This window comes from Buceros rhinoceros, unplaced genomic scaffold, assembly GCF_000710305.1.
Source record: "Buceros rhinoceros silvestris isolate BGI_N320 unplaced genomic scaffold, ASM71030v1 scaffold42879, whole genome shotgun sequence".
Lineage (NCBI taxonomy): Eukaryota > Metazoa > Chordata > Aves > Bucerotiformes > Bucerotidae > Buceros > Buceros rhinoceros.
This window is the reverse complement of record NW_010430572.1, coordinates 3,698-9,829: the sequence shown is the minus strand read 5'-3', so window position 1 is coordinate 9,829 and position 6,132 is coordinate 3,698.

Here is a 6,132-nt window from a genome sequence, read left to right as displayed (position 1 = left end):
TTACAACCCAGGCGATCAGACACTCTTTCAAGAACCATAAACAATGGGACTATGAGTCATTATTAGGCTGGAATTACATTCAGTTCTTTTCCACTGACTCACCGTATGGATTATTTGTCTGCTCTGTTGCTCTCTCCTCTCCCTTCCCTCCACTTCAGATCATACATGACCACTTCCCAAAATTTCAGCACAAGTGTGTTTGCTTCACACTCCCCAGATCTTGCAGACAAGTGACAACAGCAGTCTGCCGGGCTCACATATACAGGCGTTGAGCTCATCATGTCTCCAACACCCCCAGCTGTCTGCCAGAGGCTGCCAGCTCCCCAACAGATGTGACAGCAGCACCAGGCTCCCACCGTGTCTTGGGCATTGTGGTCTGATGTGACACAGATCTATCCACCCTAACAACCTCAGCTAATTTTGAGCAAGAGTCAGAAGAGCCATTTCTGCCACTCCACCTACAGGATGGTAATTTCTGGCAAAGTGGAGGAAGGAGTAGGTTTGGATAGTTACACATCTTAACCCACTACAGCTAGGTCAGACCTAGCAATACATCAGTCAAAGCTTTCATCTTTCGTTTAAAGGAAAAACGTAAAGATAGTTCCTAGCTTTCGCAGTCGTAGAAAAAATGTGTTGAAGTAATGACTTCCAAATCTTCAAAAGCGGATTGTAAATAAAAGTGCTGACATTTATTGCTTTTAAGCAAATCACATACTGGAGTGTGACTCATGAACGTTAGAACTGGCAAGCACCAAGGCAAATCATATTGAGAATGAGATCATGATGCAGTAGGTGTGCAGCATTCTCTTTTCAGCCTATTCACTCTCTCTATTCTACAGCAACAGAAAGTTTCTTTTCAGTCAATAATAAAGATTTTAATGTGTCTTCCAGTGCCTATGTAAATAATAAAAACATTTCTGCTCCACTGAGAAAGCTTCTGACACATGCTTGATCTCATAAAATACTGAAGGGCATATGATGTACTCACATGAATAAGTCAAAAGTCTTCATGGTACTCATAACGGTAGAATTAGGAATGTGTACAGTCTCGAGTTTTAAATTTTAGAAGTACAGATTACATTGGAAGTCCACTCTTCCTTTTATTGATTGTAAACTGCTTACAAAGGGATGCCTCTGTAGATAGGGGGGTGCACCAAAAGGGGAAGAAAAGAAAATAAGCATATTTGTACCGCAGTGTTAGTTGAGGGGTTACATCAGTCTGGTAATTCAGGAGACATTTTGTACACATACCAGCTTGGCTTGGAATTAACTTCAGTTTCAGTAAACTCCACGATTTCTGAATGATGTGAACATTTTTCTACTGAATAAGTGTGGAACTATCACTTGCAGAATTCAGAGACAGTGTTCTGCTGTTCTTGATGCAGGACTTGTCAATTATGCAACAAGCTTTGATGATAGTCACAGGAACATTTGGATAAACAATCAAGCAGATATATTTGTTCAGCTGTCCTTCTGGAAAGTACTTACATATTTACAACATGTTTTTTCTCAGTTATATTACAAAAGCCTCTCCCATGTTAAATATATCCATGCAACAAATAAAGTATAATAAATATAGTAAAAATTAAGAGTCTGGTACCTTCAGCACACAGAAAGAGATCCTCTACAAACATGGAACTAAATTTATCACTTGCTTTAATGTCATCATGATTCAGACCGATACTGCTGTTTCCACTGCTGCCTTTTTTCCCTGCCCATCTGAAGTCTACAAACAGAATGACCTTATGCTGACTGCAAGCTGGGGATTTAGACCACAGGCTGTAAATTACAAAGGAAACAAGCGTTAGGGGTTAAAAAAGATATTATCATAATATAAGCTACATTTGAAGGTGGAATGGCAAAGGTTGGTTAATATCGCTAATATAACTTTACAGCATTAGGTGTACCAGAGGGGCAGCTCGATTTTATTTTGCAGTTATAATACAGAGCCTTTCACACTTGTAAACAAATTTCTAATTTACACACTGCAGAACTTGAATGTTGACAGACAGAAGCAAGTTTTGGTGCACTCATCTAGGGAAGGGTGCTAGGCTCAACCAAAACAGACCTTTTGCTGATACTTCAGACCACCACCAGAAAGGAGAGAAAACTCTCTCCAGTGTTGAAAAGTATCAGCATGAACACACAGTTAAGATTCTAAAAGTATCTCAGCTTTCTTTCATTTCAGCCTGGTATTAAATTGATTAAAATGTTGCAAAAGTTCCTTTAGACAACTACATCAAAACACCACAGAAAATCTTGGAAATCTGCTTGCCTAAGCAGCAAATTTGAGTCGAGCTGCAAACTCACATTCAGAAAATTGAAGGAAAAATAGGAATACTTGTTCCAACATATTAAGGCACAGAAAGTGAATAAGCAAGATAATTTTCCCCCATCTATGTGAATTTACAATCTTCAGAACACCTGCAGAAAACTTGGAATTAAATCACAGCAAGTAAGGACTTCAGGATGTCCCACTGAAAAAGCCTCCACTAATTAAATATGCCTATATATATATACATATTTATATCAAAAAATTACAAATGTGCCCGTGTGTATACAAATAAAATCTGGTTTGAACTTCAATGCATGGAAGGAATGTTGTCTTTCAATATTCTTCTTAAAGACAAGAAAATCGTTAATTAACCTGGTGCCAGCAGAACCCTAAAGACACCAATTATTATACATTCTTAGGTTAAAAGAGCAGTAATTTTATTTTATAGAACACAGAAAAACAAGGGCACACTGTTGGGATTTCTTAATTGAGCCAATGTCAGCAGATGATACTAGAAATCTGTCTTTAAGCTGCTCTTGGAGTTGGGAGCTGTACCCAAATCATGTTTATAGCCCATTAGATAAATGTCGCTGTCTGGAACTCAACCGTGGGCAGCATCCTCAGCCCTACCCTTGTCATTGGGCACTTTAGACACTGCTGCTCCTTGCATATAGTCAAGGCTGCTCCTTGACTGAAGTTCTCCTGCCTTGTGTCCTTACAATGGTAACAGATTCATTTATCATTTCATTCAGTTCTATTATCAGCACATAAAACAGTTACGCTGGATTTTGCAACACCCTAGAGAAACTGCAAAGCTAGAGGCCATTTCCTGACATCCAAGAAGTAAAAGCAAATAAAGCTACATCTCTCAAAAAACCTTTAAAAGGTTGTTGGAAGCCACAACGAAACACTGAATGGCTGATCACAGGAATCACCAGGTAAAAACACTTCCCTCTGCGAAACCATACTCGACATTCCCTCAGCCTGGGATTTTTCTCACCCAGTATCATCACAGTCCTGTTTCCCTTCGTGTGTTGTCATGGGTCACTTTCAGTGGAGGAAAACTCAAAACTTGAAGATGGGGCACTGTACTTGTGTTCCTTAGCTGCGAGTCATTTCTCCTTGCCAGCTTTGCAGTCACACAATTGCAATACTACAAGGGCAAATATCAGCTGTCAGGCGTGCAGCGTTGCTGCTTGTGTGTTTTTTCCCCAGCAGCTAGAAGGAAATGTTCTTGTTTAGACAAAAATATCAAATGGTTAGGACATAAAGAGTTATGAAAAGCTGTATACAAGGTTCATGCCTGAGAAACACAAGGGCACAGAAGAGTTAGCCACTAAGAAAATTCCACTGGACATTAGGTTACAATAATTTAGATCTGTTCATTTATGGTAAGTCAGCCATTTTACTGTTGACCTACTTTGCATCAGCAATAATTTGTCACAGTGCATTCTCCAACTGCTACTGAAAGAAAGGTTGAAACCATACTTTAAGAGCATAGTGTCAAAGCAACTGATGTTAATTACACCCTGCAATTCCTATGTTGATGAAATTGTCACTGCTAACCATTAATACAGCATTTACTGTCTAAGCCCAGCTTGCTCTACCAACCCTTTGAAAGCCACTGAATTAACATCCTGCTTCACAATGTTCACTTTATGCCACACAGGAATGTAAATCTGAAACATGTAAAAATAACCTCTGCTATTACACCAAGAATGTGTAAATATACATTCCTTTTTAGGAGAGCTATTTATCTCCAGTCTATACATGTTTCACTCCTTAAATTCAAAACAGCTTTAATGTTCTTCAGTCAAGTGGCAGCTTTTGCCAATATAAACTATTTTCCCTAAAAATTATGGCATTAAGTAGAGGAAACTTTGGAAAATGTAGAGTGCTACTTGATTTACAGAAATTCAGAAATAAGCTTTACAAACATAGACAAAAAAGCAGCAATGTTCTTCATTTTATTCATTGCTAACCTCCACAGTAACAAGAGATCATATTCTCCCAGCATATGTAAGCAAGGTTAATTAGAAGGACACCTTCTGTGGATTTAGTGCTCATGTGCAGTGACATCTGATTAATTTGGTGACAGAAATGTTTACAAGCATCAGCACAAACCAACCACTCCAGGAGCATTAACTGGATTCTTTATGGTTTGCACATCAGTAAACTGTTTTGTAAGGTCCTACTGCTGTAGTACAGTTCCCCCTGCTTCTAAATCATCTCTCAGGCTACTTTTTTACCCATTTAAATGGAAGGCAGTTAAGAACATATAGGCTTAACAATATTTAGCCTTAAGAATTGTCATCACTAGCTATGACAGGAGACAGCACAACTTGATCTTCTGATCCAAGAAGACTCTTTTTGGTGATGAATAAGAGGGACTTTTTTTTTATCCTAAGAACTGATTCAATACGAGATACAACAAAAGTGGAAGCCAGTGGTGGCATTTTCACATCAAAAGAGTGCTTCACATAGGTTATTACCAAATTCTCACATAGACTGGGAGAACAAACCAATAATAAGAAAACCCCATGGCACAATGAGGCCTGTCATACAGATCTACCAGAAAACCTTTGCAGAGTCAGCAGAAAAGTAGAAAACTGAAATCAGCATTATTAATTGAACTAAAGCCCTCACATCTCTATTCAGACTTAAGAATGACCCTAAGATCTACAGAAAGAAAAAGATCATGATCTGAATGACTGCTTAAGCCAGATGTACATCTCCAGAATAAGCAGGAAAAAAAAAAATACACAACTGCAAAGAGAACAGAACGGAGATTCTTACAGGATACTTATAGTACAACTCTCCATAGGAGGAGCATCGTTAGCAAACATGCAATACAAAAGTAAACACAAGTGCGTAGGATCTGATACCACACATAGTACAGTGGGTGAACATGCTGTGAACAAACGAAACATTTGCTCACTTGGCATAAACTGAAGGGCAATTATACACTTTATAAAGACATTCACTGCATGGTCAACAAGCCTTAGCAGACTGGTCCACCAGTCTAGGAAGAGCTGTGACACTGAAGTTACATACAGCTGAGCCTGCCCTCAGAACACCAACAGGATTATTCAGTCAAGCAGGTTGTGAATGTGCTCTCTCACATCTAATACCTGAGTCAAAATAAAAGCCTTGCTGGTTTCATAATGGCACCTCAAATGAAATTCAAAAGTGACAAGCATTTAGCTTAGTGCACTGTTTGTTCTACCTGCACCAAAACACAGGATTGGCAACAGCCTCCTCTTACAGACATACCCAATTTCTCTGAGAAGTCCTTCCTATGCCCTGCTGCCACAGTAAGCCGAGCACTTTCAAAATCAGACAAGGGCACACTGTGTGCACACGGGGGTGTATTTAAATTCCAGCTGGAAGAAATCCCAACAACTGAGGATACAGGTTGTACCAATTACTAGTTACAGCTGCAGTTAAAAATTATGCCATGAATGAAAGTACCCTACCATAGAAGGACTAAAATGTTAACCATGTAAGGGAGCAGGCTCATTCTTGGTTCAGTGTCACATGCCCAGGCTCACAGACAGAATACTCGCTGCCTCACAAAGCTATGCTTAACTTACCAAAAAGAAAGTACCAACAGCCAATGCTTTCATAATGTGAATAGCTCATGTCAAAGACCATCTGTACAGCTACCCCTTTCTGACGCTGTTCTCACTGTGCAGCAGAAAAGACTATAGGCAGCACCACAACCTACCATGCACAGCTCGGTCAGCAGTGAGCTTCATTACAGTTTAATATGGTGTTACAGGAAACCAAGCCCAGTGTTTTTCTTTCTACACTTACGCTGTCTGCAGACATATAACACAACAGAAATGTCTTTGAGT